This window comes from Strongylocentrotus purpuratus, unplaced genomic scaffold (genome assembly GCF_000002235.5).
Source record: "Strongylocentrotus purpuratus isolate Spur 01 unplaced genomic scaffold, Spur_5.0 spur5_scaffold_16, whole genome shotgun sequence".
Taxonomy (NCBI): domain Eukaryota; kingdom Metazoa; phylum Echinodermata; class Echinoidea; order Camarodonta; family Strongylocentrotidae; genus Strongylocentrotus; species Strongylocentrotus purpuratus.
Genome location: NW_022145601.1, coordinates 7709176 through 7723892, shown reverse-complemented (window position 1 = coordinate 7723892; position 14717 = coordinate 7709176). Strand labels below are relative to the sequence as shown.

At 37.7% G+C, this 14717-nt stretch overlaps 1 protein-coding gene across 11 annotated transcripts in view; it reads left to right on the top strand.

Moving 5' to 3' along the window:
• The first annotated feature begins 796 nt into the window (after positions 1-796).
• The window catches only part of LOC756859 (tumor protein p63), a 63429-nt gene continuing 49508 nt past the window's right edge, over positions 797-14717 (top strand). For 5 of the 11 annotated variants that reach the window (XM_030986680.1, XM_030986675.1, XM_030986677.1 and 2 more), the window contains exon 1: positions 9453-9561. The gene's annotated coding sequence lies outside the window, so the exon portion shown is untranslated. The other 6 variants (XM_030986669.1, XM_030986670.1, XM_030986671.1 and 3 more) reach the window with 6 other exon arrangements.

The window sequence follows — 14717 nt, the reverse complement described above, 5'->3', positions numbered from 1 at the left end:
GCCTTCATTTGTACATAAAATTTCACAATTTTTTCGTTTTCTTCGTATTTATTTGTGTTCTTGATCCGACTTCATAACATGAAGAAGTAGAATATCATTTTGCATTCTATACCTTGCTTTCAGGGGAGTAGATTATCTCAATCACAAGAAAAAAGGAAAAACATGAAATTTGATGTACAAAAGGCATGGAGAGTTGTCCACAGATGATGTCATCAAATTGAATATCGCCCTCTTAGTGACTAGTCATTTCAAAAAGCTTTCCTTGCCCGATTTTGTTCAAATTTTCATTGATTTTATTCAAATATCTTAAACTTTACAATAAAAGTAACTTAGTATAAAGGTTTTGGTTCCCCTTAATCACGAAATCATTACACAAACAAATATGTTTAAAATGTAATATTCATATTGTGTATATTTTGGAAGGATAATATGAAGGAGTATCTTATAAGCAGACAGACAGATCACCAGGGCCAGAAAGAATGGGAAAAAATTGCAGAACAATTATATCAGTGGTTTGTATATTGTTGTACTAAAGCTTAGCAAAAGTTAAAATGGCAAATTTGTGGTAATTAATCTTCTAAACTTAGAAATAACGCGGCTAACTTTTTTACCTTCCCTCTTGTTTTTTTTTTACTTCAGATTTTAACCAAATTGCAAATGTGAACAATAGCGTCATCGAAACGTTTTTACGAATTTATGTGCTGCAACAGCAGATTTTCACCAGGAGCTCTAGTGGGCCAATTATAAATGTATAAAACCTATTCAAGTATATACAATGAAAATGTAAATACAAATGTAACAGGTCAGAATTGAACTGTTTTATAGTGAAACATATATATCTATTTCTAATCAATATCTCCTCAGGAGGAAAGTAAGAAGTTTATATGTTTACAAATTGTGTACTTCAAAGAAGTATGACTCACACATATTCCGAGTAGAAGCTATCAATTTGGCCAAAACAAGACATTCCACAGCTATGAGAGAGTTAATGATGTACGGTCACTTGGTCAAAGGTTAGTAACTCGACCCCCCCCCCCCCCCCCCCCCCCTTTCCAGAACACTTGTAGTAACTTAGCCAAACAAACCCCAGATTGTAAACATCGGATAAGAACCCCCAAAACAAAAGACTTCCTGTCTCGATCCCTCCCAATGAAGACCCTTTCCCAGAACAGGTTATGTGTGGTAGCTATACCACCGTGAGAGTGTAGCTGTTATAAAAGAAGGCAGAGGTATTTGACAGATTCACTCCTGTACTGCACCCCATCCATGGGGCAGGCAGGGAGGTCGACTCTGCAAGCTTTTGGTGTAACATGTCATTATATAGGTAAGAAGATTATTCTTTTGTTAAGTTGGATAATTATTGAGATAATTAGTACTTTTGTAGATGTATTCTGATGTTAGTTAATAACCTTGGTATCGTTTTTTAACGATATAGTTTGTGTTGAATTAATATGCATTATGTAAGGTGTGGCATATTATTTGTTTAATCATCAGTATAGGTTGATTTCGTTAGTGAGTTAAGCACTAGATTAAGATTTGGTAATAGTAATTTGAGATGATTTGAATATTACTATGTTATTTGTTATATCACTTGTAATTTTTAGAAGTTGTAGTTATATAATGTGTTGAGGTTAACTCTGGTTAATTGTGTTTTGCGAAACAGTAGTAAAGTATTATTTTGAGAGTTAACAGTTTGTGGATATAGTCTGAATCTTCTTCAGTTTTCTGCTGTGGAATATAATTCACAATGCTTTGTATTAATTATTATTCCTTCAGGTGTTGACAATCAACATGTAAGAAGCGGGAACGAGAGGAAACGGTCCTCTAGGCCAGATTGCCAGGGTGAGTGGGTTATCATATTCAATGTATATAAACCACAAATTCAATGTAGTTTTAATTGGGAATTATGTTTGATTGTTTGACAAAGTTTACTTGATGGTTGTATTCATTTATTTGTTGGGAAAGTTATCCATAAAGATGGAAGAACTTTATTGATTAGATACTTGTTATTTTCATGCGATATTGATTAAGTTTTAATGAATGTATTATAAACAACCTGTTTATCATTTATTATCATGAGTCGGCTTGACGTCATATTGTTGGAATGCGTATCTTAGAGTCATTAACAAATATTATGTTTATCACTATTATGTGTGTTTTTCAAACATGTCCACATTTCTATTTAATTGTTTTAACTTTGTTTATTTGTCCAGGCTTTAGCTTTGGTTTTAGCTTACTTTAGCTTTGTTTACTTTGCACCTGAAATAAAAAGAACCGCAACACAACGAATGGTGTGATGAGTATTTTCTACCAGTTTCTGCGTGTGATCGGCGTGTTACACAAAGATGAATCTGAGATATTTAAGGAGGTTTTTACTCACAACAGCCCCCCCCCCCTGCCCCCACCCCTCCCGAAAATAAACGAAAAAGAAATGGCAAATAATAACATGAGGTGTCTTTATTTGTGACCCAGGTATGGCTGCTATGGTAAAGTGGTATATCACCCTCTAACGTTCTCTGTTCTGCATTCTCTGCTATTCTAGTTGCACTCACACTCTAGCAGGTTCACTTCTTTTATTTAGCTCCAAGTTGCTTCGGCTTTAGTACATCCCATGCGCGGTTCTTGAAATGTTTTTTTTTCGGGGGGGGGGAGGGGAGAGAGTCAGTGGGGTGCTTTAGAGGGTTTGGGGTTTCTTGAATTAATTTTCTACAGTGCCTCGTATAAAATCATTTATAAGCTTCTTCTTTTTGTTCTTCTTTTTTTTGACCAATTAAATATACATGTACTTCAAAAAATCAAGCGAGCCGCGAACATCAGTGTCCCTTCGTTTTGTTCTCCTCTGTAAAACTTATTAAAGGGAGGCTTTACTACTTCAGTCAGAAGGGATTATACCACACAGCCAGCAAGGTCACTGTGACAGGTGGCTATCTCATTAACTCAGCTCTCATTTAACATAAGAAAAAGAGGATTATGGGGGACCAACAGGCACCGATTGGGGAAGTGTTCTATATAGAGGGAGCAAGTAGCTACAAGTAGGACAGTGTGCCTTTAAGTACGACAGCTTATCAATTTTATACGAATTTCGCTCAAACTTTCACTTACTTGGTTTCTGTATTTTTGTCTGCTTTTATTCAAACCAACTTATTAACAGAGTGGAGTTCCTCCTTATTAAACAGGGGAAAAATTCCGGGGGGGGGGGTAATTGTCCTCGGTGTGGTTGTCATTGGTTGCGGTTTACCTTGAGGATGGTTGTCCTTAGAAGGTTATTTTCCTATAATATTTTTCGGGGGATAATTTTTTTTGAGGCAGGGGGGAGCGTCCTCGGGGGTGATTGAACAGCAGTAAATTTTCGGGGGGGGGGGGGGTAATTGTCCTCGGTGTGGTTGTCCTTGGTTGCGGTTTACCTTGGGGATGGTTGTCCTTAGAGGGTCATTTCCTATGGGATATTTTTTTTCGGGGGATAATTTTTTGGGGGGCAGGGGGGGGGGGGGTAATTGTCCGCGGGGGGGGGGGGGGTGTCTTTGGAGGGTATTTTGGCCAAAGCTACAACGTCATGCAGATCCCCCGAAAAAAAATGCATGCCACGCAGAAATACGAAAGATCCCCTCAGAGTATGATGAAAAATTGAAGCGATAATATTCTATTGGTTCATATTGATGTGTAATGTGCAAGACATGTTTATTTTATTAATTCTATTCTGTTAAACTAACAATTCTACAAGTTATGATGCAGGTAATTGTCATAATAGACAATTTTACTGAACTATAATAATGTTTAGTTCTCTATATAGATGTAATATTCAGTGGCGTAGACAGGTTCGTACACCTGGGGGGGATGACTCAGGGGCGGATCTAGCTTTTTGCTAAGGGGGGGGGGTTGACCAATAATGACGATGCGGAGCTTCGTCCACGAGCCGCGAAGCGGCGAGCTGATTTTTTTTGGGGGGGTGTTTATTTGAACCCCGTAAGTGATGTTTTCCTGGCATCTATTAAAGGTATTACAAAGTTTTGGTATGGGGTCATGAATTTGGTTCAAATTAACATATTGGAAGCATATGCGTTCCTACAATATTCATTGATCGTTGTCGCGGTTGAAATTGAGTCTAAAGTTATGAAATTATAAATAATAAACTCTTTATGTTGTATAGCTCCCTCTCAAGGTCAAGATATTAATTTAGCTATGAAACAATGTTTCTTGACTAAAATCGACCGATTAGCTATTTCCGTTTGGAAATTATATATCACAACTACATATTCTGAGATTTTCATGGTCGCAGCTACCATTGTACGGCCATAGGCGCTATTTGAAATTCATCAAAATTTACCGGGAGCACCGGTAAATTTTTAAATTTAATTTTTCTCGAAAACAAAAGTGTTTTAGGGGCTAATTTTTTTAGTGCTTATAATTCATCCCCAGGGGCATCCAAATATATCAAAATTGTAAAGATTCACTATCCACCCAATTTTCAAAATTTCCCAAAACTTTGTATTACCTTTAACACAAAGGAGACCATAAAAAGCAGTGCATGATAACGTCTTTTTAAATCAAGTAACAGTTAAATACACAGTTATATCCAGAGTTATCATGTGTTTGGTTAAGTTACCAGATGAGTTGAATATCTTCTCACAATATTTGCACTTGAAAGGGTTTCTCTCCAGCGTGCGTTCTTTTTTCTTTCTTTTTTTCTTTTTTTTTTCTTCTTTTTTTTTCCTTTTTTTTTTTGTTTGTTTTTTGGGCCGCCCAAGTTCCGCGCCTGTTTAATCTTGTGGTTATCTTGTGGTTTCCAAACCACAAGATAACCACAAAATACTTGTAAGATTTTCTTTTTTTTTACCGTCTGAATTGGCTTTCACCGTGTGAATGCGGCTAATAACAATAAACACAATTACAATAATGATGAGGATTATTATTATCATCATCATAATTATTATTATTATTAATATTATAATTGTTATCATTATTATTACTATTATTATCATCATTATGACTTATTAAGTAAGCAAATATCATTCCCCAAAACCTGGGGGGATGATTGTACATGCCACCCCCCCCCCCCCACCTTGTGAGGTGGGGGGATGCATCCCCCTCATCCCCCCCCCCCCCGTTGTCTACGCCCCTGGTAGTATTTGAATATTTTCCAGGTGTTTACACACTAGATGTTTATTATAAGACTTCTAATATATACAGTCCTATATTATATAATATTATATATTATATAATATTTTTCAATGTATACATTGACAAAATTTAATTGGTCATTGTTAAAATTTCTTGTTTTCCATGAGTATTTCCCAGTTTAGACAAAATTTGGTATTTACCCGAAAATACCGGTATTTCCCATCCGGTATTAATTTAACGTCCAACCCCGGTTCATTTAAGCCCTGCCATATGCAGTATTTCTCTGTTAATCTTCATATAATATATTTAGTAGAATTTCATAATTATCGCATTAAACAAAGTCTCTATGCGCTATACATAATATAGGATAGAATGTTGATAATGTCAATGTAAGGGATAATAATAATTACAAAGGTAGAAATGTTTATTGAGATACATCGTACTACCGCTGATTGGGAAAATACATAATATACAAAATAATAAGCAAATTATCAAATTACATTTATAGTTCCGTAAAAATAACAAAATGAATAGTTATAGAGAAGGATTAGACAACAACGAATAGGCAACAAAACGGATCAACATATCATAAAGCAAAGCAACACATTATTTATTAGACACTCTACACTATTACAAACATATCAAATTTAATTAAGATGAATGGAAGAGGTGTGTTTTCAAGCGACTCTTGAAGATTCCTGGCTTATCTCATCATTCTCCAGTAGTACACCCACATTTCAAACGACGTGATTTTCTTTCTAGTACTTCTACGATGGAGTAACAAGAATGAAAATGCTCACAAATAATTTTTTCACATTTAGGCCTATCAGACCTCAACCTACTGTTCAATATTCTCGAATACACGTGCATGCAGGGTCACCTTAAGAATGACATGTGTAATAACATTACGTCGTCGGGTATTTTTGTTCCCATGACGTAATTCCAAAGTACTGTTCTTGTAAGTTCCATAGAAACCACAAGGCGGACTTGTAAACAAACTTTTTACGAGTCTGGTTACTTGACGAAGAAAAAAAAACCCTCACACAAACATTTATATCCCCATCATAATGGTTTGTATTTGGCTATGATGTAATCATTTGAAACAACACTGCATGCTTGACTTAGACATAATTAGGCCTACCCAAGGAATTGAGGACAGCAGGAGGGGGCCCCGAGTTTTAAAAAAAGAACGTCACGAAGGGGCACCTTTGAGAGGGGTGAATGTTTGAGGGAGCTTTTTATTACTCCCGGTTCAAGAAATTTGTTAAATGACAATCATTGTGTGCCCCAACTGGGATTAAAAGTAAAAAAGTACCAATGTCTCGGAACAAATTATTTTTTTGCCTGTTCGTCGTCCTTCAAAAATTGTTATTTCAATATTATTGCAAAGAAAACATTTAAGATTTATTTCAATTTGGATACTTACCTGGGGAGCCCGGGATCACAAGCCCCAGGTTCATTGGGCACAACGTTGTTAGGAGGCTGTATTTTTCCGAACACTATTGGGTAAGAAAACTACCCCAAAATTATGAAGAAATGCCCTATTTATTGTTATTGTATGTCCGACCAGCTTGTCCGCAATTATAGACCCAAATTTAGCGAATTTTGCTAGCATTACCGTGCAAGTTTCACCCCCCCCCCCTTTATAGATCATCCTTTTTAACTAGACGGGAATTGTTACGAACAAAAGAATGTTCTTTTCATTTTTAGACTGAAAACAGTCATGGAGAATGTTGTTGGGAACCAGTTATCAAGGTTTATACAATTTTATAATTGTTAGTCAGAATTATATGCGGCTTGTCTGGAAGTGTGTTCCATTATTATTTTTAAATGTTGAAGTTCATCATAATGACATCATATTTCACTCCTTGTTTTCGTAAATGTCGTTCTATTTCGCAACGTCTATTCAATACATTGCGATCAGTAGCTCAGTGATATAGATTTTTTTGCAGATTTTTTCTAGCCTCTGGAGAACAATAATATTTGTTGATGAGTCACTTGATAACCTTTGTCAATGATCACAATGAAGCAAACAGACCGTAGAGAGAGCAAACATAAGAGTCACTCAGAGAACACCCACAACATTTTATTTCCCTTGAATAAAAAGACAACAGCGACAAAAGGAGACTTTTTTCTACCGGGACTATTTTAGCGACATTTATTTTGTGAAGTGAGACTAAAAAGGAGGCGGGAACGAATTTGTTGTGAATCCCTGGAAAGTAAACTTGTCGATTTATAGTGCCCCCCCCCCCTCTCTCTCTCTCTCTCTCTCTCTCTCTGGTATTAAAATCAAGTTGTAAGATTTTTACGCTGATTAGGAGATTTAAGTACAAACTTCCCACGAAATGCGACTTTCAATTTTGATTCAGCGCGGATGCAGTTTTTCGTTCACCGTCGTTAACATAGCTTAATAATAATAAAATCAATATTTTTGTTAGTCGGAGCATGGCATGCCAAGATATCCTCCAACTATTGTACGAAGAGTTTCTGTTTGGCAGGGCATTTCCATAACTAGGTCCCTATTGCCTGAGTTCCAATCAAAACGCTACAACTATAAGCCTATATCCTAACTATCTCCCCTTTACTTTTCTCAAATGTTACTTTTAAGTAGTAGGACATGGGGAAAAAGAACTTGAAAATTCGTTCCACATCCTTTCTGCTTGGTGGCCATGTTCCTCCGCATTTTCATTTTTCTATAGTGACCCCCCCCCCCCCCCCCCACTCCCACTCCCATGGCTGGAGCCAAATCACGCCTGGGCCCCGAACAGACAATACATTTACATATTTATTTAGTGCAATAGTGTGGTATTGGAAGCGCTTAGAGACTTTTTGTGATTTGCGCTATATAAAAGCTGAATATTATTATTATTATTATTTTATAATATTCATACCAGACTGATTTATTGACCCTTTATCAAATTGTTAAAGACTAATCGATGGGTCAGTTTTCCCTGCAATCATCCACTTTTAATATATCGGACTTTGCCGCCCTTAAACCCATGCAGCGCCCCCCCCCCCCTTATTGGGTGGACAAACGTTATGCCACTGCCAGATGAGTCGACCATAATAATTATAGATCTCCATACTTGCGCGCCTGTCTTCTGCGGTTATTATCCACCCACGCAAATTTACGTGTCAATAAATTGTGGATCATGAAATCACTTATCTTTTTTTCTTTCTATTTTAAACTTTGTTTTCATAGTGACATCAGTCCGGAATAAATAACACTTGTCGTTAGGCAGTCTCGAATAATTTGTTAAAATACGAATTACGTCAGTTGGGACTTTGAAGGTGGGGGTGTAGGTGGCTGTTGCGGTTGGGTTTGGGGTCGGGTTGGGATACGGGGCGCAGACGTGCATGATAGAAAAAGTTTGTGTGATAAAGCGGTGAAGCAATGAAGTGTAGTATGCTTGTGAGGTGTGTGGAGGGTGGGTTGCATGAGTTGCAGCCCCCTTCCCCCAAAAAAATTGTTTTTTCTTTCTTTCAATTTTGAAGAAGAGCCTACAAAAGACTAATTCAACAATTTGCAACCAAAGCTATAAAAATATGCACCTACAAATGATTAATTACGATTAATCAATTACAATTTGAATTAATTAATACAATTTTGAAGAATCATTTTGGTGTATGAATAATGAGTTACGTAAAATATGGGCTATTTACACGGTCTAGACTATATCACCTGATATGAATTGACAGGGGGGGGGGGGATATTTTGCCCATTTCTCTCGGACAATTATAAAGCACTGAGCAGAGCCTAGTTATATTTATCCCTTTATCACGAGCTCTAGGTAGGTCCCGTGGTCTGAAGTCATCTAGCCTCGAGGTTTGTAGACAAACCTAGGTTTATGTGCGGATATGACGCGTCTTGACGCGTTTCAGACCAAGGTTAGTCTAAACATGGAGTAGGCCCATATGGTTTGAACCATGATTTGTCGACAAACCTCCTTTGTGAATTCGGGCAATATATAGTGCAGAAATTGTTGGGGGGAGGGGGGGGGGGGGTGTGCTGTCTGACATAGAGTGGTCACTGGTGGGGGGGGGGGGGACAAAATGTATACATTGCTGCCTGGGACTCGACCAGAAACAAGTGCTATAAATAACTCTATGGCTAACAATGACATAATGCAAGTCGAAATATTCTTCCGCGTCTCATAAAGTTCTGGTAATTAGTTGACTTTTTTGCAAGAATTACGAGCTTTTCGGTTAGATCTATTATAGAAAATTATGAATTCCAAATTGATTCAATTACTTTAAAAGAAAGAGAGAGCATCGAAAACATATTTTCGTCCGGATTTGTTGCGCGGATTGATTTATGCAAATGATGTTTTGATCGTCCACGCCTACTCATCATCATAACATCACCAAAAACCACATGGCCGATCGTGGGTGAAATTGTCGTATTTCAGAGAGAGAGATTCGAGGGCAAATGCTGCTATTTCGGTAAGACATTATTAGTGTACGTAATGATTATACTAATATATTTGTATGCAATGATAGAAATGTATTTTTATTGATTATTTTTTAGGGAAAGGAGCAAAAAACATTGGTTTCGTGACAAGGTTCCACGTTGGACTTGGAGCAGTTACATCAAACGTTTATGGTACGTTGCGCGGGAGCTGCTGGCGGGGCGCTGGCCTGGGTATGTGCAGGGTTAATGTATGAATTATACATGCTCCGATGTTATTCGGCCGGGGTCAACTTTGTGGTGAGCTCCATTGACAGATAATACATATTTTCATGTGAGTGTGACTATTTTTATACATTCTATGTATAATGGAGAGTTATGATTTCAAAGTAAACGCCTGTATTAGATTAAAATCTAGCATATTACATGAGTGTTTATGTCGCCAACTCGCCCGCTTGGTGCACAGTGCAGTAGCAAGATAGTATGGGCGCGGGGGGATTCCCCTCTTTACAGGCGGCCGTGATCGCCAGTGCGCCGGCTCGCGGCTGGTGCTCGGACTGCACTGGGCTCTGGAGGTGAAGGTAGAGACCAAGGAATTTGTCAAACTTGGTCTTGCCGTGGCGCTTTGTCTGAAGTCTATAAGTAGGTCTGATGTTAAGTCGACTCCTTAGAGATCAATATTGTCAGCGCTAGTGTACTTTTACACTGGGCCCCTAAAATATAATGTGATTCTGTTGAATATCATGCCTGCTAAGGAGAATCAGAAAGGTAAGGAAAGACGTCAGAAATAATCGTCGGGTATGGGGAATTCTTAATAAAACAGACATTTTTCAACCTTCTTCATACACAGATGGTAATCCTTGCCACACGCACAAGGGGGGGGGGGATTATCTAGCCGAATGAGATTTTTTTTTTCTTCTTAAACTTTACCTAAAACGGGTCGATTTAGACAAAATGATGATTGGAAAGAATATAGATTTAATTTTGTTATAATAATAACATCAACATTGAAAATCATTGTAAAACATCAAAAATATAGGGACTTACTTTCAACTAATTGGTCTGTTTTCTTGAAGGTACTGCGTCCGATGCGCGATGAGAACATCAATATCTACATGTATGTTAAAGCTAAAGACCAGTTCTGGTCATGCGATTGCATTGTGAAAGAAACGTTGTGGAATGGATCAGAAAAGGATGATCATCTAGCATATAAGTATTGGTGTGTACTGCAAGATTCTGGAATCATCAAAATGATAAGAAATTTGGCCCAGTCTTCGTAAAGTAACAAGCACTGTACACAGAAAGATGTATATGGGACTATACGCACACAGTTTGAGTAGCCAATTTGTCCTGTAATTTTCGAAGTTTTTCATGTCATTAAGAATTCATAACTTTCTAATTAGTTATCCGATTTAGCTCAAACTTTTTTTGATTGGTTGGTCTGATTTTTCTGCTTCAGGCCTGATAAAAACCCGATTTAATTCGGTTTCCCGATATTTTTCTGCTTCAGGCCTGATAAAAACCCGATTTAAATCGGTTTCCCGATTTTTTTTTCTTCTTCCTGACTTAAAAAAAAAAAAATCCAGATTTTTTTTTTTTTTTTTTTAAAATATTTTTTAAAATATTTTTTTTCTTCCCTATTTTATCCTGATTTTCCTGATTTCCCCCTTATTTTCTCTATTCTTCCCAATTTTTCCCTATTTTCCCAATTTTTTCCCAATTTTCTTACTCAAAAGGGGGGAATGTTGTTAGATGCCATTTTTCTGCCGCGAATCCTCTTCTTTTTTTTTTACTCAAGGGGGGCGTGGTTGAGGGGAAAACAAAAAAACATAGCAGTGTTACAGAGATTTTCATATACCATACCATTACCAGCTCAAAACTTCCTGTTTTCGATGTCTAGTTTATTTTAAAGACACTCATACTCTTTTCACACTGGTTTTGCTTAACCCCATACTTTGCTTAGCCCCGTACTATCCTTAACCCCGGACTATTTTTTTGGCTTTTCACACACGCTGTTTTTAGTCCCGTACTAGCGCCTATTCCGGAATAAGAAAATTCCCGCTGTTCTCACTGCATTTCGTTAACCCCGGATATCGTGTATGTTATGATTGGACATACTTCGCATCTGGCCAGCTGCGATACGCTCCATTGCGTAGTACCGGACTATTTTTCGTTTCTGTTCTCATTCATTTGCTTAGCACCGCAATTGCGGGGTTAGCAGGAGTTAGCACCACAATTGCGGAGTTCGCCCTGCTATTTTGCAGGGTTAGTTAACCCCGTACTATAGGTGGGGTTAGCCAACTTTAGCCCACTTTGGTAAAAACCAGTCTGAACAGAAAGTGGAATAGGCTTAACCCCGTACTATAGGTGGGGCTAAGACCCCCCCTTAACCCCACCTATAGTACGGGGTTAAGCAAAATATTGCCAGTGTGAAAACAGTATCAGTAGTTTAGCTCTCACGGGGAGTTAAACGCCGTTCCAGTGTTTACCCAATAAGAGGTGCTGTCAATCACCAGAATTAGCCTTCAGTTTTATGACCACCAGGCCTTATGTAATGTACTGCATTTTCCACCCATTCCCCCACATGGTAAAGTCATTATCTCACTTTTCCGACACCTGAAGACTCTTGGTAGATGAGGGAGTATTTCTCAATTGGCCAACGGGTTCGCTGTGTGCAGGCTTAATACCTGTACACACGTTAATGATTTTTATTATCCCCCAAGTCTGGTGTGTGACGAATTATGGCCTTCTGCACATGGAAACTGATGAGTGACTCCCTTTAAGTGTTTACTCTCCTGATGTCATTGCCCTTTGAGGTCATTTAGAGGTCACTGCCTCTGCGGTGCCTTGGGGCAAAGCACATATTCATCAAAATCTGTTATGGTAATATTAAACTTGTAGGAGAGAATAATGATTGTAGAGGGAGATGGATAATCTACAGGATTAGGTCAAGGTTAAGGGTCAAAGGTGACGATGCTCTCAGCTGATGAGGGTTGACTATTCTGCAGCCACTGAATGAGACTCAAATTGGAAACTTACCACAATTCATAAAGCCTTGAGCAGAGCCTACCTCTGCCAGTCTCTGGCTGTGTCTGGAGCAGCTAAAGTACTGGACCCTGTTTCATAAAACTTGATATCAATAATAAGTTACAAGCTACTGTTATAAGCTACTGAAATCAGGCATCTGATTGGCTGAGAGCAAACTTGATGTCAATAATAAGTTACAAGCTACTGTTATAAGCTACTGAAATCAGGCATCTGATTGGCTGAGAGCAAACTTGATGTCAATAATAAGTTACAAGCTACTGTTATAAGCTACTGAAATCATGGCATCTGATTGGCTGAGAGCAAACTTGATATCAATAATAAGTTACAAGCTACTGTTATAAGCTACTGAAATCATGGCATCTGATTGGCTGAGAGCAAACTTGATATCAATAATAAGTTACAAGCTACTGTTATAAGCTACTGAAATCATGGCATCTGATTGGCTGAGAGCAAACTTGATGTCAATAATAAGTTACAAGCTACTGTTATAAGCTACTGAAATCATGGCATCTGATTGGCTGAGAGCAAACTTGATATCAATAATAAGTTACAAGCTACTGTTATAAGCTACTGAAATCAGGCATCTGATTGGCTGAGAGCAAATTTGTTATTATAGATCAAAAGTTTCATGAAACGGGGCCCCAGAGCTTATGCAGTACGCTGTCGGTCTATTCTCGCTGGGCAGACAGTGTTACAGCGTTCAGCGACGAACAAGAGATTGTGCCTGCAAACTAGGAGGAGATCTAGTTCTCTCTTTATCGATACAGGGATACTGCTCCCGTCGTATGGTGGTGGCAAAAAAAAAAAAAATTAGATTAAAAATTAAAAACAACAACATGGCGTCCGAATATTCTAGTATTTGGTTGTGCACAGCCTTAAAGGTAATACAAAGTTTTGGTATGGGGTTATGAATTTGGTTCAAATGAACATATTGGAAGCATAGGTGATCTTACAATATTCAGTGATCGTTGTCGCGGTTGAAATTGAGTCTTAAAGTGATGAAATTATAAATAATAAACTCTTTATGTTGTATAGCGCCCTCTCAAGGTCAATATATTAATTGAGCTATAAAACAATATTCTTTGAATAAAATCGACTGATTTGCTATTACCGTTTGGAATATATATATATATCACAACTACATATTCTGAGATTTTCATGGTCGCAGCTACCATCGTATGATCGTAGGCGCTATTTGAAATTTATCAAAATATACCGGGAGCACCGGCAAATTTTTATATTCAATTTTTCTCGGAAGCAGAAGTGTTTTAGGGGCTAAATTTTGTAGTGCTTATAAAAAATCCATAGGGGCATCCAGATATATCAAAATTTTAAAGAATCACTATCCAGCCAATTTTCAAAATTTACCAAAACTTTGTAATACCTTTAATACAGAGCCTCAATGTCACTTCTTACTAGCCCCTCGGATGGCACCAGTACAATGTGATGAGCTCCGTCGCACTTGCTTTCCTCTGAAAGTTTGGATAATTTGTTGTTCTTCTCCCAAGTACTAATTTAGGGGCTTTATACCCTTATTAATCATGAATGTAATGGTGCGTTTTGGGGGTTGGGGAACACTTTAAAAGATCCTTCGAGTTTGCAATCCTTGGGCAATCCCGTACTACACATATGTGTCCCAAATAACATAAGTTAACTAAGTTGTTTATCCATTTATTTCATCAAGAAGTGAAAAGTCTCTTAAAAGTCTCTTGAAACAAGCTTTGACTTTATGCTAGGGGAGCAACAGAGAAAAGAAATGGTTGTATCAAGTAAGCGATTGTATCTTTATTTTTTCATGAAATAGAGGTATTAAAGACATATAGTACATGTCATGATTTAGTGAGTCATCGCGTTGCGTAACATTTATTACAACTCCTAAATTTATAGGCATGTGTTAAATGCCTTTAACCCCCCTCTATAATAGACCAAAAAGTCAAAACAATGGCTAAATGCCAACCTCCATCAATACAAAAGAACAGGAAACAGGCTCTGAAATTTGATTTCCTATTTTTCACCAACCATTTTAAAACCGCGGTTGTGCTTCTGTCGTGCGTAGTAATTTGTTTATTTTTGTTTAAAGTTTTGAAACCTGGTTATAATTGTATGATGAACCTCCTGTTTGGGGGTGCCCAGGATCTTAGCA